The following is a 26,266-nucleotide window of genomic DNA, read 5'->3' as shown; positions in this document are numbered from 1 at the left end:
GAGGAGAGGGAGATGGTGAACATGCATGGGCACCAGCAGGGCAGCTCCCTCATCCTTCTTGGGCAACAGCTCTGTCCTGAGGTACTTGTTCCTTCAAAAACATGGGCATCTCCAGGCCCAGAGCCCCCTGAGAAGGTGTCCTAATCTGCCACGTTCATGGGTAGGTTCTGGTTGTCCATTCCCTGTGCTCTGGCAGGGCCACGAATGACCGTACTCCTGATGTCCTTCTCCTTCCCGTGTACCTGTTCTTCTAAAGTGATCCGAGAGGTAGGCTCTTCCTGATGCAGCCTTCCCTCTGATTCCACACGGGGAGCCTCCACTCTGCCCGTGTTCCCTCTCCTCTTCCTGCTCTGGCTGGAGCCAGAGAGCAAGCCTTCAGATCCCGGCCCCTCTACTAAGCACCTCCGTGGCCTCAGTCAGCTCTCCTAATCTCTCTGTGCCTGTTTCATTAATCAAGAAATGCGGATAGCATTTCTTTCTACCTCATAGGGTTAATTGCAGCATTAATGAGATAATTTTTATAAAGCAGTGAAAATAGCGCCTGGCATGTCGCAAGTACAAAGTACATTGCTGCCTTCGTCCCTTAAGTATTTTCTGCCCCATGCTCGGGCAAACAGTGGGGGTACTGAGGCAAATAGAACGCCACCTCTGCCCTGAGGAGGCCAGTCCAGGGCCATTAAGTGAGTGCCTCCTGGGGGGCAGACACCTTGACTGGATTACCTCAGTGAATTCCCACCACCATCCAACGTGATGCTTATTCTGCCCATTTCACACCCGAGGAAACTGCAGCCCAGAGAAGTCACGTGACTTTCCCAGCATCACGCCACCAGTAAATGGCAGGCGGAAAACGGAGCTCAGTTTTCCTGGGCCCCAAATCCAGTGCTCTTTCCATCAGCTCACCCAGCTACCACGAGACTGCCCTCACGTGGTTTGGTTTGAGAAGAAGAAGATGCATAATGGGCATGAACTTGATGGGGAATAGAGCTCTCTGCTTGGGGCTCCATGTCTTGCTTTCAGAAGCAGTGGGAAGGCAAGGCTGCTGAGCCCAGCTCCCAGCAGCCCTTGCTTCAGCCCATCTGAAAAGGATCTGTCTTTAAAAGCAAGGAGCCAGAAAAAATAATTCATACTAAAAACAAACTCTGTCATGAGTCATTTGACTTTGCTTTCCCCTGAACACATAGTTTATGTCTTGGGCGAGCTAGGGCTAAAGGAACATCTGATATGTTTTAGGCCAGCAGAGCCATTATTTAAGGAACTTCACATCCAATATGTGCCCGTCGGACCCCATGGTTTAAATCAAGGCTGGTGCTGACGGGGCCTGACAATTTGTTATTTTTGTTGTGGTCGTATCGGGGTGTGATTGTGTACAAGTTTTATCAAGATGACAAGAATCACTTTGGTCCATGATTCAGAAGTTCTCGAGCCGTGCACTAGTCTATGCAGAAGTTATTCTGAGTGACGCCATGTACAAGAGAAGGGGTACGTGTGCACACACATGTTCCGACGTGTAAGCACCTTTGGAACCGAGAGAGAGAAGGAGGGAAAGGCAGCTTCCAAGAGAGCTGCTTTCCACTTCCCTCAGCAGAGGAGGAAGCCTCAGCCCTGAGTCAGAGTATTTCTCAGTCCTGGGTGAACAAAACTCAGAGAACACGGCAAGTGGCTCTGTCTCTGTGGCCAAATTGCTCTTTTTAGGTACGTGAGAAATGATAGGAGTAGACCTACATCGTGAAAACTCCAAGAGTATAGAACTGTAGAGTAAAAGACAAAAGACACAAACCTCTCTTCTCCTAGAGGTGATCACTGTTATACGTTGTGTATGTTTTCTTAGCCTTTTTAATGCTTTCACAGACATACAGATGTGCCTATATAGGATCATATGGTACAAATTGTTCTGCAACTTTGTTCTCACAAGATATTTTGGAGTGTGTTACTGCACATAGAGCTGCCCCGTGTCTGTTACATACTGGTAGTAATTCCAGAGTCCCAGTATATTAAAAATTTATTTAACCATTGTCCTGTTGATAGACACTTAGGTGGTTTTTAGTATGTAGCTTTTATAAACGGTGATACAGGGATCCTCCTTGGTATGGTTCTTTATATATATAAGTACGAAAATGTCTCTTGGAGAGATATGAAAAAGTAGAATTACTACTGGAAGGATTGTGCATTTTTAAAATGTTGTTAACTGTGACCAAAATGTCCTCCAAATAGGCTCTCCCGATTTGTATTCCTGCCAGCAGGATCCCTGTTCCTTTGCCAACACTGGGTATTGTCAGTCGTTTAACATTTTTGCCAATTTCTTGGGCAGAAAATGACTGTTCATTGTTGTTTGCCTTTGCTCTGTTACTAGTAAGAATGAACATTTTCTTTATATCCTTGGTCACTTGATTTCTGTTTTCTGTTAATGGCCTATTAATATCCTTTTTTCATTTTCCTATGGGGTTATTTGCCTTTTTCTCACTGATTTGGAGTTCTTTGTATGCTCTGTATATCCATCTTTTGTTTGTCATATATATTGAAGACTTTCTTATAATATGTCCCATACCATCTACCTCAGCTTATGATGTCCTGTGCAGGAGTTTTAAATTTTCATATACTCACATCTGTTATTCTCTGTCTTTATGACTTTGGGATTTCTTGGAAATGTTCCCTGTAAAGTATTTTTTCTCCTAAAACTATTTTTCAGAATGTTAACATTTTAGACCAGAACACACCAGGTTAGCAGAACAGTCTGTGGGTTTATGCAGACATTCTTGGTAATTTCACCATTAATTATGGAAAAATTCTAAAACCATATGGATCAGTCATAGGCAAATGAGTGGCCACAGAGATCAGCTGAGAGCATGCAACCTAAAGTCATGTATATATGGGCCTTGGACCATATCCAGGGTGCTTTACTTGCCACTCGATTTTGGGACATCACTTTGCTGCTCTGTGCCTTGGTTTATTTCTCTGTAAAATGGGGTGAATCACCATTTCAAAGGTTATTATGAGGTTTAACAACTCCCACGTTTCAGCATGTGGTCACTACTCAATACATGTTTGTTTCTGTCTTTCCTGACAAAAAGGCCTTTTTCCCCCCGCTGGATATTTAAATATAACTGGTCATTTAAAACTGTTGACTTCCATCTCTTCTGAGGATTTTGTAGCTGAATAGTGGAATCAGCTTGCTCAAGAGTCTAAGGCAATTTCCTCATGATGCATCTCATGGGCCTAAGGGAAACAAAACACCTACACCATTGCTCAGTGCTGGAAAATTCTCCAGGGTGGCCGACCCCTTTTGGAGGAGAAAGCCAGGGCTCTGGAGGACTGCTTCAATCCATGTGGGTGGAGAGTTTCTTCTCCCAGAGCTTTTGAAGTTCCTGGGCTCACTGAGCCTTTTACTCATGCAGAGATAATTGCCTCTGCATCTGAAACCCTCCTCACTTCCCCTCATCTTGCCTGGCATCGTTCACTTCTTATATCAACATAGTGCTAGAGGCTGGGAGCTCAGACACTTGAGCTGGACTACATGGCTTCAAAATCCAGCTCTGCCACTCTTCCTTGTGGGAGTTTCTTAATTTCTCTCTGCCTCCGTCTTCCTATCTGTAAGATGGGAATTCTAGTATACCCTACCTCATGGAGCTCTTACAAGAGTTAATGTTTATAAAGCAGGTGGCCCATGGCATAGTGTTCAAGGAACTACAAGGAGAACATAAATGGTGTCTGAGTTCCATCTCCTCCTTTCATGGCCAGTTGACTCTGCATGACCTACATATTCTGACCTCAGCTTTCTCATTTATACAATGGGTGTGAAAACAGCTCCTTCGTGGGATTACTGGGAAAGTCCCATGGGATAACGTCTGTACTGATGATAGGTATTCAATCAGTGGTGGCTACTCTGGTGATGATTCTAGAGAAGGACAGGAGTGAACATACAGGGAGGCTGGTGAGTGCAAGAGAAGGTTCTAGAGTCCAGACACTGAGTTAGTATTCAGCCTCTACCACTCTTGGGCCTGGGACCTTGTACTTAACCTCTCCAACATGCAATTTCCTGATCTATAAAACTGGATGGGTAATGGTGCCTACCTCTACGCTTCTTATAAGGGGGAAATGGTAATAAATTGGGCACATAGAAAATGCTTACTAAAATGAGCTATTATTGATACTCACGTCTCCTGTCCATCTATGGGAGGATCCCTGCCTGCAGACAGGGTTCCCCAGGCAGAAGGAATGGCTGTACAGCCACATCCCCAGCCCAGTCCACTCTGGTGCATCTGGAACAGAAGCTTGGTTTCTATGGAACAAGCCAAAATGATTAGGGCAGAGAGAAAAACACAACTAAGCAGATCGATCAGGATCTATCTGCAGTGATGCATCTCATTTTAATTCTGAAAACAGTCCTCTTGGGTAGATACTATTATTTCCCGTTTTTACCTGGTGAAATTAAGGGTCAGAGAGGTTCAGTGACTTGCTCAGGGTCACACAACTAAAAAGTGGAGAAACTGGAATTTGAGCCCGGGTCTGTCTGGCCCCAAATCCTTCATGAGATGCTGTTAATATATATATGTCCTGCCTCTGTTGCGAATGACTCATAGGCCAAGTGAGAGGGAGCGGAGGATGACCCTGTTTCTCTGCGAGAGACTAGAGGAGGCAGGGGCAGGGGCACTAGAGGCCTGGAGCCAAAAGGCTGCATGTAAAATTTTGCCCTGAAAGACAAAAGAGTGTTTTCAGCTGAGACCATTTCCAACTGTACCCTGTGTACTAGGCCAAAGGTAAACCAAAACACAGCCATAAATAGTATTCCCCAGAATTCCCATCACAACAGCCCACTGTGTTCCTTCTGTTTGGAGGTGACTGTTGAAACACCCCACATGAAGATGGTTGAATCACGAAGTCAGTCACAGCCCATTCCGAGGATGTGCATGTGCCTTGGGCGCGAATGAAGATGCGGGAATCCTCAGACACCTGCCACTGCGGAGCCCCAGCCGACGGCTTTGCTCCAGGAATCAGCAGCATCCCTGGACGAGAGGCCACTGCTTTGACAGGGCCCACCCTAGTTCTGCAGGCATGTCCAGCGTGTTACAAAATATGTTTCTACAGCCAACCTTTCTCTATCAAAGCCAAAATAAGTTTGAGCAAGTCATCTAGTCTAATGCGCTTAAAAGACATTTGGTTCTAATACGTTTAAAAGGGACATTTGGTTCCCAAGTGGGAAGCGATGTTCCCAAGGTTGTAGAGAAACAACCTGAGACTGGAATCAGGGTCTTCATCCCAAACGTGTCTAATGCTGCCCTACCTCCGGATCCTTTCCAGTGCGATCACAGGTCTGCTTGCCTCTCCAAAAGGCAGGACAGGAATGTGGGAGCGATGGGAAGGAGGTTGTGTTTATACTCGATGCTTTCTACTCTAACCCCAATTTCAGCACTTCTTCTCACCTGTCAAAGTAACTAGGCCCGTGTGCTCAAATCTCGTTCCTTGAGAAGCATTTTCTCTGATGTCCAGAGTTCTCGCCGCTCACCTATCCAAGGCTTTTCCCTTCTTAGGGCAACAGTGGGCAGTCCCCTCAGCCAGGAGGATGCCTGGGGCATCATTCCTCATCTCTTAACTGATTGCCTGTCACTTGGCTATGTAGCCACATTTAATCTGTAACTTAGCATATTTGTGGTAGGTAGATGCTAATATTTCCTTTTACAAATTGAGGAATTCGAAGTTGAGAAAAAGGCAAATCACTTGCTCCATGCTACAGAGCTGGAAGGTGAGAGACCTGGACCTGAACCTAGATTTGTCTGAATATCTGAAGTATAAACTCTTTCAGGTTCCCCCAGCTGGAGGAAGTGAGATTAATGAGCCTGTGCGCGCGCGCGCACACACACACACACGCGCACACACACACACGCGCGCACACACACACACGCGCACACACACACACACACACACACACACACACGAGAAGAGTGCTTTCTAAACCGTGAAGTGCCGCCCGCCGGGGAAGGATGGTAAAAATGACAGTTTGCCGCCCAGGCCAGGCCAAGTATAAAATGGCTCCCAACAAGCCAGTGCCGAGCGCCGGGGGAAACTGGCCCTCCCCAAGAAAGTCTGGGAATCACAGAGTCTACTCACAGGTGAGAGGAAGGGGGAGCTATTTAGGGACCAGGGTCTGTGAGTAGTCCAGTAGTTCTCAGATGTCACTGAGGGCTACTGCAGGCAGAACCCACTGCATAACTTGTGGGATCCAGTGCCAAATGAGAATGGGAGGCCCTGGCCAGGGACAGGGAAGTCTCCCCTTCCCACAGGCCTGCTGCCTTGGCTCCTGGCTGACAGGTGACCCCCAGGGGTTCCAGTTTCCCAGTGATTCCCCCCACACCCCGTGGCAGTGGAGGTGGCAGGGAGAGCCATTGACTTGCCCCACCCTGAGACGCCCCAGGCTCGTCACCTGGCCTGGCTCTCCCCACACCTGTGCTTGCCCCTGCATGCCCCCCACCTCATGTAGCCCTGTCACCACCCCCGAGGTGCAGGGTCAGCAGTGGGGTGTGGATTAGGGCAGAAGGCAGGGAGCAGACAGTCAAGAATCAGCTCCAGGAAAGGAAAGGCGGCAGCAGACCCCCCAGCCCACACTCCATTGTCCCATCAGCCTTCACTTGCAAAGCACAGATTCAAAAATAAAATTATTAAGAATTTCAAGACAGTGACCACGGATCACTAAGCCCCACACTTGGGCTCTTCCTGACATGGGGCCCTGGGCGACACCACAGAGGACACACCCATGAAGCAGGCCCTCACTGCAGGCCCTCAACAAAGTTTCACTAGCCAATGAGAATAGAGAGAATAAGAGGAGTGTATTGAGTTTCTAACAAAGCTAAATGTAAATCGATCTATTCTGAGGTCACAGTAACTTTTTTTTTTTTTATCAGATGTCCTATTCATTATGGCATAATGAATGTCCAAGTAAATGTTGAGGGGTGGGGTTTTTTTTATACGTTTTATTTTTAAAGTCCTTATGTGGCAAAATAAAAAGCTGGTTTCCAGAAAGTTTGGTTATCTTCCTGGCCCAAAATTTGGGAGCTCCCAAGCTCGGCCTTACAGGAAGACAGCCCTTCCTGCTTGTGGGAAGGAGCCTTTTCCCCAGTCCCCAGCATCAGAAAGGTTCCATACAGTGGGTATTGTTGTATGCTTCAGTATTTTCTAGGTTCATCGTCACTTTTGTGAAGTCTGAATTCTGGTGGAGTCTGTCAGAAGAGGCAACACAAAATAAGGGCATGGAAATCAAAATTAAAAGTTTGAAACCTCCCCGTTTCCTGTGACTCTAGAGAGAACGGGGTCTGGTGACAATTACTTCCCCAAACCGCCCAACCATTGACAGCCCCCGAGGAAGGGCGCTAATACATCCCATACAGACCCAGCCTATGTCTTATGTCCTGGTATAATTATTAATAATCTATCATTAAAAGTGTTAGGACTCAGGGGCGCATGGGTGGCTCAGTTGGTTAAGTGTCTGCCTTCGGCTCAGGTCATGATCCTGGAGTCCCAGGATTGAGTCCCCATCGGGCTCCCCGCTTAGCGGGGAGTCTGCTTCTCTCTCTGACCCTGCCCCCTCTCGTGCTCTCTCTCTCATCCTCTCTCTCTCTCTCTCTAATAAATAAATAAAATCTTTTTTTAAAAAGTGTTAGGACTCAAAGGTGAATTTTATTGGGATAATAATAAAACTATGGCCACCCTAATTAAAGGTCCATTCATCTCTCCTGAGACAGCAAGCCCCATAGAGGCTGTCATTCCCCTGGGCAGAAAAGCCTATGGCGGCCAGTGGAAGGGCTGCATGTGTCAGTCTGGAGCCCAGAAGATCCACTTAGATTCTAGGCTTCAAAGACAGTGGCGGATGGATCTGTGTGACTCCCAGCCCAGTGGCTTCTACCATTGCATTGTCTTGGAGGAACATCAAGTTGAAGGCCAAGCCACTTTCCATCCTTTGATGAGGGAAAATATATCAACACAGTGGTCCACTGAACTCTGGAAGTAGACAGCATACAGTGCCTTTGGGGTATTGCAGCCTAACTGGTTTTTACTCCAGAAGATGTGGAATTAAACATAAAGGAGACGGCTGATTGCCGTTAAATCCACATGCCCAAAACCCATCATTACAGTGTCTTCTCAGCTACAGAACCAGCGAGGCTTTCCCTAGAATAGACTGAGTGGTAGCCTTGGCTTTAGGGTGGAAGGAGGAAAGGAGGAGGAAGGAGAAGAGGAGGAGAGAAAAATAGTGATAAAACCGAAAGGTGGCTAGTTTTGAAATGCACCAAGTCTGTACCATTTAACAAGGATTCTTTTTTTTTCTTTTTATTCCACATATTTGATATATGGAAAGAAATCTTTGCTGTCACTGGCTTCATAGTCTCAGGCTTAAGAAGCCAATCTTTGACCTGAGGAAACAGTTACATAAATCAGTTTCAAGGATTTCAGACAAAAGAACAACTTGGGGCAAGCTAGAGAGTTTGCAGGGTATTTTGGTGACATTTCTGCATGCCCTTTGTTTCCCCCTTTCAAGAAAAGCCCTTTCTTTCCTTGCCTTCTCACATAACAGCTTGGGATTCTTGACCCCCAACCCCCCACCTCAGAAATGCATTTGAACTTGCTGGGTTTGTTAAGAGTCAGGGCATGAAGCCTTTTTCCATGGTCAAAAAGTTCTGGCATTCCAAAGCAGAACTAATTTGGGATTTGGGAAGGCTGCCCTATTTGTGCACTTAATTAGGGCTCCCCAAAGGCAGCTGATCCACCGGTGCCATAGGAAACCGACGCCCAGGCCAGGGAGGGCTGAGACGGTGTAACCGCCCAAGAGGGTAGTGAACACGGATTCCACACCTGTTCTCCACGGACTGGAATCAGGATTGAAAGGAAGTAAATTGGGGACTTTTCCGACAATACCCATCTGGATCTCAGGCCTGATTTCAGTGTGTGTCCTGTGTTTGAGTCAAGTCCCAAAACACTTGCACATACAGGCCTAGAGCAAGTTTCCCTTTGGGTCTATGAAATAAGGTCTCGGTTCTTATAAGATCCTTGAAGTTGACAAAAGGCACAGTGCACAGCTATAGACTTTAGAGTCCCACAAGTCTGTGCTCCGAGTCTGACCCTGCCACTCGTAGAAGACACCGGGTCTTGGAGAAGTTATTCAGTCATTTCTGAACTTTGGTTTTCTTCCCTGGAAGAGGGCATTCCAACACCTATTGCACGGATTCATTATAATAATAACAGCTAACCTTTGTGGAGTGGTTACTGTGTACAGGGTGCTGTTCTAACAGCATAAGCTTTATTAGCTCTTCAGTCCTCTGGACCTCATGAGGGAGATTCTGTATTAGAGGTTGGCAAACCACTCCCTGTGGGCCGATTCTTGCCCACTGCCCGTTTTTGCAAATAATGTTTTATTGGAAGACCGTCATGCCCGTTTGCTCACATAGAGTCTGTGGCTGCTTTCACGCTACAACTGCGGGGTTGAGTCGTTGTAACAGAAGCTGTGTCCCAGAAACCCTGAAATATTTACTATCTGGCCCTTTGCAGAAAAAAAAAAATTTGCCAACTCCTGCTTTAAATTATCCCAGTTTAAAGTTGAAGAAAATACACCGTAGACATTTTAAATAACTTAACAGCTCACACAGCTGGTACCAGATGGAACTGGGATTGGAACCCAGTAGCCTGGGTCCAGGACGGGTGCTCTTCACCAGCGTCCTGTACATCATATAGATGAAGCGCCTAGCACTGTGCCTGACACACAGGAGACACTGACTTCATCAGTTTCACTAACAATTCTTCACATTCCCCCATAGAATTCCTTTTCCTTCTGCCTTAGGCCCCTATCAGTTCCAAATGCCTTTTCCTTCTCTTCTGCCAGATTGTCTTTTCAACTCAGCAGACTTATACCCGTTATCTCAATCCATCAAACAACTCTTTGAGGTTGGTATTATTGTCTTCATTTAAAAGAAGAAACCACTCCCGACCTCTGAGCTCCCAGGAATTTTTTATTATTATTATTGTTATTTTTAAGTAGGCTCCATGCCCAGGGTGGAGCCCAATGTGGGACTCGAACTCACGACTGTGGGATCAAGACCTGAGCCGATATCAAGAGTTGGATACTTAACTGACAGAGCCAGCCAGGCACCCCTGAGCTCCCAGGAATTTTTACACTCCATTTGGGAACCCTCAGAGTAAAAGTTGCTTGGAGCTTTTAGAACATTTTTTTATGCTGAAACGGACATTAAAGAAAACAATCTTAGCTGTTACTCGAGAAAGGATTACAGTCTAAGTGGGGTGAAAAAAATCAAAATATTGGAACAATGGCAAGCATTCGAAAGTTCTTTAGTCCAGATTGTAGGTGCCTGTGAATCTGAAGAGGTGGGACAGGAGAATGGACCAGGGGCATGGGGTGCGTGGACAGTTTCCTGGAGATGGTCCAGTGCGAGGGGGCCTTGAACATGGGGCAGAATTAGAAAGGAGAAGCTCCTGTTGGGGCATCATGGGAAAGAACCAGAGAGAAGAGACGGAACTGGAAACATCCTAGAGGAACAAGCCCAGCAAATCCCTGGGAATTGTTGGAAGTCAGAAGGCTTGCCACAGCCTGGTATCTCCCACAGCCTGTCTAGAACCTTTCACTGCATCCCGATCCCAGACCCTCACCCCTGGCCTCCGGGCTCCTGGCCACTCCCCATGCCCTCGGTTTTAGCTTCCTGCCACTGTAGGACTGGCACCCAGGACCACTCCTCCAGCTCCCTTTCTTGGAATAATTTCCTTTGCCCTTGGGGCATTTTTACTTCTTTTACTCAAGATGAGCCTGCAGCCCAGCAGCCAGGATCTTCCTCCCGTGCATGCCTGGCATCCGCACCAGCTTGATGTTGCTGGCTCCTCAGAACAGGACTCGATGACTTGTTCAGCCACCTTCTCAAGGCCAGTGCCTGGTAGTTCAACCAGTCCCCCTTGTTCCTGGTAGCCATCAGCCCAACTGGATGAGGCTGTTCTGGGGAGCAACAGGAAGCCTCATTTACCCTAGTTGAGTCTTTCTTAACAAAAGAAGCCAAAAGTGCCTTTTGTATTTTAAATACGCTGTAAAATAACTGCACAGGGTGCCCTAGCAGTTAAGAGCATGGCCTCTGCAATCAGAAGGATGTGGGCTCACAATCCAGTTCTGCTACTTGCTAGCTGGGCCATCCTAGAAGATTGCTCATTTCAGCTCTCTGTGTGTGAAGTGGAGCTGAGAGAAGACCTACCTTAGGCGATTGCGAGGAGTCAGTGAAGTGATGTGTGTGAGTGTGGATCACAGCCTCTGACCAGCAGGAAGTGCTCAATAAATGACTGATTATTGGCTCCATAGTAAGTATCACTACAGAAAGTATCATTCCTGACTTTATGACGTTGACGTTACAGAAAGAATCGCTGGTGAGACAGTTCATTCACACAGTGAAGTATTCACCATTTATCAGGAAGACAGCTATTTGCCAGATCCATGTCAGGTACAAATACAGGCTACAGAAGTATGTTTATAAAAGAAAGCAACACACAAGGACACCTGGGTGGCGCAGTCAGTTAAGTGTCTGACCTCGTGTTTTTGGCTCAGGGCGTGATCTCAGGGTCATGAGATCGAAGCCATGTGGGCTCCATGCTCAGCAGGGAGCCTGCTTAAGGTTCTCTCTCCCTCTCTCTCATCCTCCCGCCCTGTCTCTTTCTCTCAAATAAATAAATCTTTAAAAAAAGAAAGAAAGAAAGAAAGAAAGAAAGCAACACACATCATCACTTATAAGCTAGACACTGGGGCTCCTGGGTGGCTCAGTCAGTTAAGCGTCCGCCTTCAGCTCTTGTCGTGATCCCAGGGTCCTGGGATCGAGCCCCGCATCGGGCTCCCTGCTCAGTGGGGAGTCTGCTTCTCCCTCTCCCCGCCTCTGTCTCTCTCTGTCAAAGAAATAAATAAAATCTTTTAAAAAAACAAACTAGACACTCATTGTTCTAGGGGTTTAGGGACATTATTTCACTTCACCTTGATAAGGGCTTCACAGGCAGACACCATTATTATCATTCTACAGGTGGAAAATTTGAGGTTCAGAGGGGTTAACTCCCCAAAGACGTGTCCAGTGATTGAGTGTGGCACCAATTACCCATATATAGATCAAGATATTCCGAGATGGAGTCCCCACTCCGGAGAGAGCCATGTTTTACTCCCATGCTCATATGGTAGAATGACTTTATGTACATTTCTGGTTAAAGGAAAGTTCACAGAAAGGTGTTTTTTATTTCATCTTTATTGGTGAGAGTTCTGGTGCCTACCTTGGCACACAAGTGATGAGCCTGGTGGGCTGTCCTCTGACCAGTGGGGTTTTTGCCCTCATCCAGGATACTGTCTCTCATAACACGGGACTAGGAGTAGAGATAGAGAAGGTGGCTGGTAAGGATCTCATATTGGACTCACCCAAGACATACTTCGCAAGTTATTTTGTTTTTTAAACAAGTCCCAGTCATAAGCTTACTCTTTTGGATTTGTGCCTTTTGCCTGTAGCCATTGAAAGCCAAGTATGTCAAGGAAAAAAAGGTCCTTCAGTTAGTTGAGGTTTTATTCTGTTTCTACTTTGGTGGTTTGAAACTAATTACAGACTCTGGGTTGTGCCTACAAGTACAAAATGAAATGAGAGTTTGAGCCAATTACTTTAATAACGAAGAGATGAAAATCCACTTTTCTTTCCATTATCTAAAGATTTCAGGCATATGGAAGTTTCTTTTAAATTGAATTATGTGAAAAGTTGGCCTCAAGCCTTCAGTTCACTTTGCCTGCCTAGAAACCATCTGAGATTTTGTTTCAGAGAGGAGATGGCCTGCCTTAGACAGCTTCTACAGGACTAGAGGGCTTTGTCAGAATAAATGCAGGCTAAGAAATTTTGGCATTGTTATGGTAGAATATTTGTGTGTGCTCTCGGTGGGGGAGGGGAGCGCGGGGAGGTGTATTATGATGACCACTTAAATTAAAAAAAAAAAAAAGGCTGGAGTACCTAGAATAAATTTCAAGATGAAGAGTTTTCATTCATCTCATTTACTGATTCACTTGCTTCCTGCTTCCTCTGGCCTATAAGGCCCGCCTGGTCCAGCACCCACCCCCTTTCTGACTTCCATCACCTGCTCTTCTGTTCCTGGCCCAGGCCACTCCACCTACTCTGGGGCTTCTTTCTTTTCTTTGTGCAAACTGAACACATCCCCAACCTCAGGGCTTTCGCACTTTCAGTTCCCTCTGCATGCAGTTCTCTTTCCCTAGATATTTACATGGTTCCCAACCTCATTCCCTTCCCATCTCTGCTCTGATATCGCTTTAGCAGATACCATTTTATCAGAGAGACTGCCTGTGCCACTCATCCTCCATCGTCCTCGCGCAACCTGTCTTCTTCTAGGACACAGAACCACCTGACATAATAAATGTACGTGTATATATGTACATGCATATATGTTATTTTAACAAGCTTTATTTTTTAGAACAGTTTTTTTATTTACTGAAAAATTGTGGAACTCTAGTTTTTATAAGCCCCATCCCAGTTTCCCCTAACATTGACATCTTTCCCTTATTGTTACCATCTTAGGTATGTTTTGATGAGTAAGCGAGTAGCGGTATATTATTAGTTAATGTTCCTACTTTATTCAGCGTTTTCTAAGTTTTTACCTAATGGCCTTTTTCTTTTCCAGAATCTCATCCAGAATATCACATTACATTCAGTCATCATGTCTCCTTAGGCTTCTCTGGTTTTTGATGACCTTGACTGTTTTGAGGAGTACTGGTCAGATATTATGTAGCATACTCCTCAGTTGGAATTTGTCTGATATTTCTCTTGTGATTCGACCAGAGTTAAGGTTTTTGGGGAAGAAGACCACAGAGACAAAGTGCCATTCTCATCACATTATATCAAGATACATACTATCAACATGACTTATCACTGTTAGTATTAACTTTGATCATCTAGCTGAGATAGTGTTTGCCAACTTTTTCCACTGTAGAATTACTTTGTTTTTCTTCTTTCCCTATACTCTTTGGAAGAAGTCACTATGTGCAGCCCACACATAAGGAAGTCATGTTGCACCTCCTCAAGGGTGGAATATCTACATAAATTTGGGATTCTCCTGCATGGGACATTTCTCTCTCATTCATTCATTTGTTCATTCAAGTTCTTTAGAACAGTGTGAACTCATAGATATTTATGTGATATTTGGGGTTATAATCCAGTACTACTTTATTCTATTCTTCAGTTTTTTTGGTTTTGGCCATTGGAACTCCTCAGTTGGATCCTTTATCTCTCTCAAATGACCACTAACTGTGTGTGTTCTTTTTTTTTTACGATTTTATTTATTTGAAGAGAGGGGACACAGGCAGGGGGAGTAGGAGACGGAGAAGCAGGCTTCCCACAGAGCAGGGAGCCTGATGCGGGGCTTGATCCCAGACACTTAGCAACTGAGCCACCCAGGGGCCCTGTGCATGTTCTTTTTTATTAATTCCTTCCTTTCTGACACTACAAGATCCTCCAAGCTCATTTTGTCTATTTCCTGCCCCAGTACTAGAATCAGCCACTACTCTAAGGAGCCCTGATTCTTTTTATTGGAGAATCATCGAAGAAGCCAAGATCTGGGCACTAAGTGTGCTCATTGCTACCGAGCCGTTGTTGCTTCTAGACCCTCCTTGCCAATACCTGTGTGTGTACTAATCTGTGTGTATACCCATATCTATAAATATGTATATATGCAATTATCTCTGTCTACATGAAGCTAACCATTAGTTTACTTTATCTCCAACTATAATCTCTTGCCACATGGATCATCCTAGCCTCCCTCTCTTGCTTATCTATAAGTTCCCACTCAAATAGTGAGAGACCTGGCTCCTACCATCAAGCCTACATTTCCTTAATTGTAATTGTGCAGTTCTGGGATACAACTGTAGAAATACCAGAGTTGTTAACCCATACCCCTGTGCGCTACAGCTTTATCACCTGGAGTACAGTGCTGATGTACAGTCTCTTTTGCCCTCAGTTTTACAAATTCTTCTCATTTCCAAAGTTCCTTAGGTCAACACCTTTATCCCCCACAACCTTCAGTGAGATTATTTCATACATTCATAATACAGTGGGATTACTTGTCACATATACAGCACATTCCATTATAGGTTACATATTGCATGATCCCACTTATGTGGCATTCTGGAAAAGGCAAAATCATTGGGGCAGCAAAAAGATCAGAGATTGCCAAAGGCTTGGGGAGAGTGGGGGGAGGATTTAATAGGCGAGGCACAGGGATTTTTTTGGGGGGAGGGGTGTGAAACTATCATGATACTGTCATTGTAAATATGTGACCTTGTACATTTGTTAAAACCGTTGGGAATACCTGGGTGGCTCAGTTGGTTAAACATCTGCCTTTGGCTCAGGTCACGATCCCGGGGTCCTGGAATCAAGTCCCGTGTCGGCCTGCTTCTCCCTCTGCCTGCCGCTCCCCCTGCTCTTGCTCTCTCTCTCTGGCAAATAAAGAAAATCTCTTAAAAAAAACCCGTTGAACATTGTAGTGCAAAGAATGAACATTAAGGTGCATTTTATCAAATGCTTTTTCTGCATCTGTTAATATGATTATATGATTTGTATTCTTTAATTTGTGGATGTGGTGAATTACATTATTGATTTTTGAATGTCAAACCATCCTTGCATACCTAGAATAAATCCCACTTAGCTGTGATATGTTGTTCTTTCTGTTTGTAGCTGGATTTGATTTGCTGTTGATGACTTTTACAGATTCTTATATTATCTGATTAATGTCTATAAGATCAGTAATGATGACCTCTCTTTAATTTCTGATACTAGTAATTTGTGCCTTCTCTCTTTTTATCTTGGTTAGCCAGGCTAAAAGTTTCAGTTTTACTGGTCTTTTTAAAGAACCAGCTTTTGGTTTCATTCATTTTCTCTATTATTTTCCAGTATTCAATTTGATTGATTTCTGCTTTTTATATTTTTTTATCTCTTTATTATTTCTTTTCCTCTTGCTTCTTTTTCTTGGCTGCTTCCTGCTTTAGTCTTAAACTGCCCCTCAGTCTTTGAGCTTCCCGAGGAGCTTCTCCTAAGATAGAGGCTGTGTCTTGTAGTTCTTTTTGCTATAATGTATTATACTGGAGCCCTGTTGGTGTAGTTTTAAGGTGTGGGGAAGGGAAAGCACTCTATGATCTTTTGATTAAATCTTAGCTTTTAGTGAGCCTTTGTCCCTGGACTGTGACCTTCACTAATGTTTCTTGCCTTTTCTCCTCCCTCCTGGGTGAGACAGGAAAGCTAGAGTATACTAGACTCTGGCATACTTCACAGTGTTTAGTCTTTTTCTCCCCCTGCTGGAGTCAAGAGGGGAACATTCTTGCCTCTTCACAGTGAGAACCGGTGGGTTCTTGGCAGTAAAACCCATGCCATTGTGGGCCTCCCACTAAGACTGCAGCCCTTAAGTTTCTTAGTCTCATGCTCATCCCTAGCACTTCAAAATTATCACTGAATTGCCCCTACCAGTTTGTTGTTCCAGTGGCTTCTGCTCTAGATAAGATGATCTCAACTGTGACTGTCTGGATTCTCTTGTCTCTCCAGAGTTCAGGGTGGTGGCTTGTCCTGCAACCTCAGTTCTCCAGTTGATCCAAGAAAGATCAGTGATTTTCAGTTTTTTAGCTTTTTTCTTGTTGGAAGGAAGGGAGTAAGGACTTCTAACGTTTTTACATGGTGATAGCTCTATCACCAGAAATCTTTCTGTACAGTCGACCCTTGAACAACATAGGTTTTTAACTGGGCAGCAGGTCCACTTCTGTGTGGATTTTTTTGAATGAATACAGTATAGTAATGTAAATGTATTTTCTCGTTATGATTTTCTTAAGATTTTCTTCTGTTATTGTAAGAACAGCATATAATGCATATACAAAATATGTATAAAATGACTGTGTATGTTAACAGTAAGGCTTTCAGTCAACCGTAGGCTATTAGTAGTTAAGTTTTGGGGGAGTCAAAGGTTATATGCAGATTTTCAACTGTGTAGGGGGTTGGCACCTCTAACCCCTGCAGTGTTCAAGGGCCAACTATCTATCTCCTCAATGTATTTCCTTTTTTTTTTTTTAAGATTTTTTTATTTATATATTTGAGAGAGAGAGAGAGCATGAGAGGGGGGACAGTCAGAGGGAGAATCAGGCTCCCCACTGAGCCAGGAGCCCAATGTGGGGCTCGATGCCAGGATTCCAGGATCATGACCTGAGCTGAAGGCAGACACTTAACCAACTGAGCCACCCAGGCGCCCTCCTTAACATATTTCCTGACTTCCCATACCGGGATGTAAAGTTATGGAAAGGCAGAGGCTGTGTCTCTTTTACGCACTGCTGTATCTTCAGTAGCTAGAGTAAGTACCCTGCTCAGAGTAGGTGCTTAATAAATATGTTAAGTAAATTAATTAATCAGTTAATATTCACTGAGCCACATCAATGTACCAAGCACTGTGCTCAGTAAGGAGATAGAACAATGAACAAGAAGACACCATGTGTCTACAGTTGTTCCAGTGGTGGTAGGGGGCATGATGGGCAGACAATGAAAATGGAAAAAACCACAGACTGTGGATTAGAGGATAGGGAGGTGCTGAGGCATAGAAGCCACGTACCGTACCGTGGGGGGATGGGGTAACTGGGTGATGGGTATTAAGGAGGGCACGTGATGTGATGAGCACTAAGTGTTATACTGAACTAATGAATCATTGAACACTACACCAAAAACTGGTGATACCTTGGCTAATTGAATTTAAATTAAAAAAATAAGAAGCCATGTGCCAGAACTGGCCTGGGTAAGAGGAAGGTAAAACATTTCCAGAAGAGGAAAGTATCACCTGAGTTGAGTTGTAGAGAATGAGTAGGGGCAGCCGATGTGAGTGAGGGCCATCCTGGCTGGGGGAACAGCACAGGCCTGATCAAGTCCAGGGCAGACAATGGGTGAAGTGATTTTCTCACCCCACCTCACATGACCATTAGCACTCCACACAAGGCAGGGACTATTAACTCCCTTCACCCATCCGAAAGTCTGAGTGACTTGACAAAATGTCACCCATGCTGAGTGATGGAGCAAGTCTGTCTCGGTCCAGAGTTCATTTTCTTTCTGCGACAACAATGACTAAGGCACGACTCAGAGTCTGACTGAGGAGCCAAACACAGAAACAGATCTTTATGGTATCAGTGCTTGCTTCCTCAGAATGTGCTTTCTTGTTTTTTTTAAGACTTCGGCCCTAAAAGTAGTAAGCTGAAAATCAGGGCCGCTCTGAGAGGGCCCACAAACTGCTGGGGGAGTTTTGTCAAAGAAGGCGGGAAAGAAAAATAAATGTGGGCTTCTGCTCTTTAAACCTCAGTCCAGTGAGCCTGGCTTCCCGGAATACTTCAGGCCGCTTCAAAGGCCTATTGTGGAAAGTCTCCAGATGTGCGTGGAAAACCTCACTGGGGAGCTTCCCAGTGAAGAGGCCTTTTAAGCTTGAACTGAGATGAAGGAAGTTGACGTGATGAGTCCTACCAGGTGGCCCGTTTTCTGAAGGAGCCCAGATTCCACCACAACCTTAGGAAGGCGGGCTGGGGGCGGGGGGGCGGGGAGGGATTAACCAGTTCAGATTCCTTTGTCAAATGGCATCTTCTTTAATTGCAGAAAGCAGTGGGGTTTTTTGTTTCTTTTTTGTGGGTTTTTTTTTTTTTTTTTGGCCCTAGTGAAAGGTGGGGGGCATTCACCAATGATTTATCTACCTGTAAAATGTTCCTGACATCTTCTGAGGGCTGGAAGGGGGTTCAGGAACGTCGAGGCCCTGAGTGATCCGTGCCAGTTTCTACAGTAATGCCACTAAGTGTCCTGAGAGCCGGCATCCTCTGGATTTTTGTCCTGATGCTTTGCCCTGCATCTCTGTTAAAGCTGTCCACCCAGGTCCGTCAGTGTGTGCTCAGTTGGAGACCCCATCTTCCTCTCATTAGGCACTTTGAAGTCAGGGAAACCCAGGTTTAAATCCTGGCTCTCTGGTTAGCTGTGTCATCTTGGACACAACACCTTCAGCCCCACAGCGCCTCAGTTCCCGCCTCTGTAAGATGAGGGTGATCCTAGCCCCCGCAGCATCTTCTGGCTGGCGAGAGGAAACACACTGCTGAGTTGACGCACACGAAGCGCTCGCACAGTGCCTGGCACAGGGTAAGGATTCAGTCTGTTTGCATCGCCTTCCTCTCTGATCCAGTCCTGCGTTCCGGGAAGGCAGGGGCTGTCCCATTTGGCTTTGAGTGTTCCTTCTGTAGCTCTTCAAATCCTCTCCCCACCATGTCCATATGTGCTTAGCGAAGTATTTTGAGATCACAGTGTATTTGAGGGAAAGTCCTTTTGGCTACAGCTAAAATTAGGTCTCTCTTTTGCTCCTCTGTTTACCAGCCCCCCCTTCCTATTTTAACTAATTAGAAGCATTGACGCTAAAAAACACTTGCGAGAAGTTGGGAGAACAGCTGGGTTCTAGATACCGGCAGCTGCTCCCTCCCGGCGGGCACACAGGCGAGGGAGAGAAGGCTCCTGAGTCGGGGAGGCGGGACGGGTGCCGAGGAGAAGGTGACCGAATGCCAGAGTCTGCAGCCTGGCAGACGGAGCCGGAGCGGGGTCTTACCAGGCAGTCCTCCCCCTGCTGCCGAGAGGGGCAGGGACAGAGAGAGCGGTGGGGACAGGGCTAAGAGAGGGCAGGGCAGGAAAGCACTGAGAAGCTCAGCTGGTTGGTTAGTTACGTAACCGGGGACTTGACGCAAACCCATTACTCCCACCTGGACTCCCGCCCTGCTCCCCCAGCTGGGCACCTCCAGGCTGCGTCCCCACTGCAACCGGAGAGGGCCCGGGGGAAAAGGTCAGTCTCACCCCCCCTAAGGCCCCTGCAGTGGGTTTCCACCATCAAATTTAGGAAAAGTTCTAGAACAGATGGCCTCTGAGTGGCTGGCTGCACCCTCTCCCTCCACCCCTGCAGTTGCTACAGCTCAGCCTCACTGTCTTTCCCTTCACTCCCTTCGTTCCCCAGTTCCTTTCCTGGAGCCAGATTACCTGAGTTTTATCTAGGTTTCTCTACCCTCTCGCTCTGTGATGGGCAGGCTCCTTCACTTCTCTGGCCGTTATATTCCTTATCTGGAAAATGGGGACAATAGTGGTAAATTGCCTCACAGCGTTGTTGTGAGGGTTAGATGAACAGTTATTAGATGTTTAGAGTAGTGACTGGCACATAGTAACCATTCAGTAAGTCTTACCTATTGCTTTTATCATCGTTGTTATTATTTCTTTTATTCCCTTGGCTGTAATGCTGCCCCTCCCCCCACACACATTTCTCGTGACCTAGGTCTTCCTCTTCCTTCAGCTCTGAGCTTAAATGCCACTTCCAGAGAGAAGGGTGCCCTGACCCCCGCCCCCTGCCCCGCCGTCTAAGCTACTGTTCCTCACACAACGTGGTATAGCCCTTGTCCTCCCGCCTCACAGCACTTAGTGTAATGTGTGATTACAGATATTTGGCGGAATATTTGTTTATGTCCCTCTCCCTTACAAGGCTCTAAGCTTCCCAAGGGTGGGGACCATGCTGACTTTGTTCACTAGTGACTGCCAGAGCCTAAAATAGTAATTGGCACATGGTAGATGTTCAATAAACACATGTGAAGGGAGGGGAGGGAAGATGGAAAGGAGAGAGGGAGGGTGGAAGCGGGACGGGGGCAAGGGTAGGATGATCACTGGGCAAAAGGAAGAAATACTTCCAAAGCCCACTCCACCTGGGATCCAGTTGTCTCCCACTCCTTAAGATCCGAACGGCTGTAGAGAGCTCTCTGGCCTCCAGCTCCCTCTCTGTCCACACTTCTCTTCCTCCCCCTCACCCCCGCCTTGTCCCATTCCCTGGGGACCCTGCTCTCGGCCTCCCCATCTTAGCGGTAGTTGATATAATAAACATGCCTCGTAGGATACGGGCTATTCCACTGATCCCTTCTTGCCAGACTTAACGACTGTGTAAGCATTCATCTTCTCGAGTTACTGCCTTCGTTAAACTGTCTTGTAGGTTGAAAACTCCAAGTAGTGAGTCAGAGAAATAGGCAAGCTTTCTGGTGGCACCGTTCACTGGGGACTTTCCTCTTTGGGACCCTTCCCTCAACCGCAGGGAACTTTTCAAATATATCATGGCAGACTTGGGAGCTCAGGAAACTTTCCATGTGACCTCGTTTTTGCCGGTTCTCTGCCAGACTCCATGTTAAACTCTAAAGCATTCCATGATGCTAGAGCGCCTGAGCACCACCCCCCGCCCCCCCGTGCCACCTTACCAAGCGATTCTCGCAGCCTCCCTTCTGGGCGTTGGCCTTGAGCATGAGGACTGACCTCACCGTGACCCACCTCACAGAGGAGACCTGGGAACTCCTCTCTCACGGTGGACCACCCAGAAAGGTTGCCTGGAACATACATCATTTTATTTTTAGGGGCAAAATAACAAAAATATATTTTAAAGGATAAAAAAAAAGAGGACACGGTACAGCATGACATCTAGAATGTTTTACACAGGATTACAGTCTTGTTTAACAAATGGGCTTGACGAGGCCTGCTGAAGGGATGCTGACTCCATAGTGCTTTAGCAAAATATAACTTAGTTTCAATGAACTTATAAACGAACATGTTCCCATTTCAAAATAAAAACAACATCCCAAGTCACAGAGATGTTTGTAGAGTTACATTTATCTAGCAACTTAGAAACAGGCCAAAACCAAAATAGATTCTCTAAGGAACACGCTAGGATCTTTGGTATCTAGATCTTAAGGATTGTGCAGTCCTAAAGATAATCCTAAATCTGTGCCTTAGTATGAGTAGTTTTTGGCCCTAAACAGGTCTGGAAACAGCTCACAAATATCAGTGCTAGGAGGGGAGTCTTTTCTCCCTGGGAATGGTGGGTCCATAAGGAATGCTGGGGTGCCCTGCAGCTCAAAGCTACACCAGGATCCATGCTCTTCACACCTGGCAGGGAACTCCCAGGGCTACTCTGGACAGAAGAGGCCAGCTCATTTTGACAGCTTCTGCAAATAACACCTGTTCCACCTTCCTCGCTGAAGAGCAAGGCTCTTCTTCCCTCAAGGAAGACTTCATAGAGGAAGTGGCATTTTAGATTGACCATTCCTTCACCCATATGTTCATTCAGCGAATATCTTTTCGCGTAAACACCACCAGCTTGTTAAGTCAGCTACTTCAGCACTGTAGACACAGCCCCTACCCTCATGGAGTTGATGGTCCAAGGGCAGAGATACACAAGAGAGAAACACAGGTGCATATAACCAGTGTACTTGTTGTTAGGACTTAAAAGAGCAGCACAAAGTGCAACGTGAGTGTTCGGATGGGATTAGAAATCTGCAAAACGTGACTTGTAATTCCTGCCTTCTAGAATGGTTAAACCAGTGGCTTAGGAGGGGTGGAAGATACATCGAGTAGGAGAGGTTTGCCCTAGAGGGGAGATTTTACAACTCATATATTGTTAAGGTACGTGATAATAAAAAAAGATGGATCTTTTAACTAATTTTATTATTATAGTTTAATTCTCTAGAGACAATGCACATGCCCCCCCCTCCTCCCCAATGCCCACCACCTTGCCCTCTGGTAGCCACTGAGTTTAAGCAAATGGAATCTACTGCCTGGGTTTGAATCCTGAACCTACTCCCATTTATTAGCTGGGTGATCTTGGGCAAGTCACTTATCCTCTGTTCACCTCTCTTTTCCTCTCCTGTAAATTAGAGTCCATAATAATACTCACCTCTCAGGCTTGCTGCAAATATTGATGAGGTAAGGCACATACACTTGTGACATGGTGCCAAGCACTTAGGGTCCCCAAGAATGTTAGCCAGTTACTAGTGAGTGATTCATGTGTGGTGATGCTTCTTATTTCTGTCTCTACCTTTTCCACAAAGGTGGAGGTAAAACCTGGTCCCTGAGTAGGAACCTGACGGAGATGAATATGGGGAGGTGGAGGAAGTTTCCTTCCAGTTTCTGATTTAAAAGGACCACCCCCCCCCTTGCATTCCAGCCTTAAAAAGCTGCTGACTGCCTCCCTCAACGGTGAATTCCCTGCCCAAATCTTATACACGTTCACTCCTGGCTGGAGTCCTCCCCCCTCCTCCAGATAGAGGCTTACAGGATTCCAGGCAGCCGTAGTTTTACTCCAAGATGTGTAAGGGCCTTACCTTTGCCGATGGTCTCAGGTCTTCTGTCTTGACAGGCATTTTTCCTGTCCTTCCATCTCCCCCTCACCGCCCCAAGGAAATTGGGAGATGCCTCAGTGGAAAGGTCTGAGCCGCAGGCCCTGTGTTGGCTGTCCAGAGGTTACATTTATAACTCCCAGATTGTCCAGAGCTTCTGCTACTTTAAAAAAAAAAAAAAAAAAGTGCCTTCCCATCTCAGGTGTTAAGTGCCAGATCTTGCAGCACTTACAAGGACAAATCCATTTCTTAACTGAATAATAGAGCTTAAAATGCACATGACTGGCTGATGTAAGCTTTGGCCAGGTCTGGGAGGAATTTTGCAACATCATTTCTCTTGATGTTCTTTTCTTGTAGCTGTTGTTCTCTGAACAGTAGGCCAGGCTGAGGCTCTGCTTCGCCTTTACCCAGGGACCCGGAAGGAGCCCTGTCAGATCTAGAGAAGCAGACTCTAAGCAAACACCTCTTGGGATCTACCCGTTACCTACCCTACGGGGGGCAGGGGTGGGGGCGTGTGTGTGGCAGATGCCTAAGCCCAGAAACCTAAGAGTTCCTGAGTATTTCTGACAACTTTTTCTCCCTAACACCCCATCAGATCCATCACCCAAGCCTCCAGAACACCCCTCATCTGTGTGCATCTCGCTCACTTACCAGCGCCACCCTGATTCCCCCCGGACCTCTGCACCTGGCTCGTGCCAGACTGAATGCAGCAGGGCGGCCAGGTGGTGGCACCTCCGGCCTCCCAGTGCCGTAGGAAAGGGGACTGCAAGGTCCCCTGGTGTGCCCCAGCCTGCCTCTGGGTTCTCTCTCAGCCACACTTGCCCTGCTCGCTCTTTCTGCTCCAGCCATTCTCATTCCTCACGGGTGTCGTTTTCCTTCCTTGTGTGTAGTTCGGTCCTCTGCTGGATGCATGCTAATGCCTGTACGTCCTTTTAATGTCAGCTAAGCCAGAACATACAGGCTACATGCATGCACACACATCCCACCATGTTATACGTGCACATATACGTAACATGAGGCGGTGGAGGCCCAGGAAGGCCAAGACTCCCTCCCCTTGGCCTCTCCATACCCCGAAACAGTCCCTGGAGCAGGAGAGAACCCTCATCTCTCAGCTTCTGACTGCTCTCTGACAGAAAAAGGATTTAGAGACAGCTCAGCCTTCCCACATTGCTCTTCCTCATGCTTCTGAGAAGAGAGGCCCACAGGAGGAGGCTGTGGGCAAGATAATTTCTTGTTCTCTACTTGCCTCTGACCTGCAGATTATTTCTCAATTACCTCAGATTAATTTGGCGTTTTCAAATAAACTCACAAAGCTTTCCTGCCTAAACTGTCAAACACAGCCTCACCTGTCTGTTCAGCCACATCCAAAAACATACATTCAAATAACTTTTTTTCTCTTGGGTTTCACTGTCCTGGGCACAGAGACTAGTCACGAAGGACTGAGGGCAGAAGGAGAGGGGCTGGGACAGAGGGTGAGAGAAGGAGAGGAAGACACAGAAAACCCCTCAGAGCAGCCTGCGGACATTCACAAAGGCAGGCCCAGCCCCCCGCCAGCACCCCATACGTATCCCTGGTCCCTTCGAGAATCTCTCTTCCCCTGACCAGGCTTCTTGAGCAAGGCTCAGGCCACCTTCTTCCTTCCTTAGCCATCATCTGGTCTGCAGTGAATCCAACCCAATCCCCTATTTTTCCCCAGCCTTCTTCAGCTCATGAGAAAGATCTGCAGCCTGGGAGTCAGAAGTCCCAGGTTCTAGGTCAAGGTTTGGCATCCACTGATTTTGTGATCTTCCGTGAGTGTTGTCCATTTCTTCCTCTGAGGCAGTGTCAGCATCGTGGCATTTCACCACTGAATCCATTGTGCGCAGAGGTAACCAACATTTGTGAGCACTTGCTTTATGCAAAACACCATGCTAGGATTAGTGATCACTTACCCATTCGGCACCGCTGCAAGGCAGGGAGCAGTCCCGTTTTAGAGAGGGAAGGTCCCACTTAGGAAAATGAAGAAAACTACTCAGGGCCACAGTCTGGGAAGAGAAGAGGTGGGTTTCCAACCCAGGTCTGTGTCTTTCCAGAGCTCGTGAGCCGTCACACTAAGCTAAGGTCCAAGTATATGATAGGAAAAGAAATCATGATGACTTCTTGCAAAACGACGAATAGAGCTCATCGCCTTCCATTCCTGCCTTGGGCAGGAGACAGGATGTCTTTCCTGGCTTTTTTCCACCACGCACACCTCTGCTCGGAAGATGGGGAGAGGGAAAGCACACATTGGCACTTGAGGTAGAAATCTAGAAAAGCTGGGGACCCAGGACCAGAGGAAGAGGAGGGAAGAGGAGAGGGAAGGCTGCGGCCTGTGGGACCTGCAGGTGTGGGAGCACACCTAGTCCAAGGCTTTTGATAGGCAACGAGCAGACCAAGGGCCAGAGAGTCACAGAGCTTGTCTGAGTTCACACCATTCACAGATGGAGAGAAAGGTCTAGAACCCAGGTCTCCTGACTCCACAGAATCACCCTCCTCTTCCATTCAAAGCCTCCTCCTCCATTCAAGAAGAAGAACCTCCCGAACATTAATTTTGTACCTGTCTAAAAGCCACACTGAGCTGTGCTAAAGGTAACAGACGCTGCAAAAATATTCTTACGGCAACTCCCAGCTGAACACACAAAGGAGCGGGTCCCAGGGAACAGTGTAAGGGTTGTCTGAAGGGATCTTTGCTGGTGAGATTACAAAAATCATAATATATGAATAAATGAACATATGGAAGAAATCAGCAAAGCCCTCTCCTTCTTCCCATATGTAAACTCGGCCTTCGCCTAAAGTCATTAAGCAAACACAGATGCGGCCAACCCAGGCACCAGATGGCAAACGAGAGTTGGAATAAGTGGGAAAGAAAGCTTTCAGTGTTTATTCAAAGGAGAGGAGAAAGCCACAATCCAAAATGCCGCAGTTTCCACAAAATGGTCACCTGGGGTCACCGAGGCCCAAAGGTGACCAAAACAAAACACACACACACACACACACACACACACACACACACACACACACACA

The 26,266-nt window shown here is 46.5% G+C and overlaps 1 protein-coding gene and 1 long non-coding RNA gene across 22 annotated transcripts in view; one reads left to right on the top strand and one right to left on the bottom strand.

Moving 5' to 3' along the window:
• FGGY (FGGY carbohydrate kinase domain containing) overlaps positions 1–26,266 on the top strand; it is a 400,333-nt gene that overhangs the window by 350,850 nt on the left and 23,217 nt on the right. The gene's annotated exons all lie outside the window — the stretch shown is intronic.
• On the bottom strand, positions 7,077–23,512 carry LOC112823911 (uncharacterized). Of its 4 annotated transcripts, XR_012379455.1 has the most exons (6): positions 23,210–23,512; positions 21,314–21,439; positions 15,361–15,487; positions 12,280–12,369; positions 11,745–11,907; positions 7,079–7,208 (listed from the first exon to the last, which is right to left on the bottom strand). It is a non-coding gene; the product is annotated as an uncharacterized lncRNA (long non-coding RNA). The 4 variants fall into 4 exon arrangements; XR_012379456.1 differs by lacking the exon at positions 11,745–11,907 and having other exon boundaries at positions 7,077–7,208; positions 23,210–23,506; XR_012379457.1 differs by lacking the exons at positions 7,079–7,208; positions 11,745–11,907 and adding an exon at positions 8,354–8,396 and having other exon boundaries at positions 23,210–23,506.

Source organism: Callorhinus ursinus, unplaced genomic scaffold (assembly GCF_003265705.2).
Source record: "Callorhinus ursinus isolate GAN/ISIS: 27379988/994484 unplaced genomic scaffold, GSC_fseal_2.0 scaffold9, whole genome shotgun sequence".
Taxonomy (NCBI): domain Eukaryota; kingdom Metazoa; phylum Chordata; class Mammalia; order Carnivora; family Otariidae; genus Callorhinus; species Callorhinus ursinus.
The sequence above is the reverse complement of the archived record's forward strand: the minus strand, read 5'-3'. Positions and strand labels throughout refer to the sequence as shown.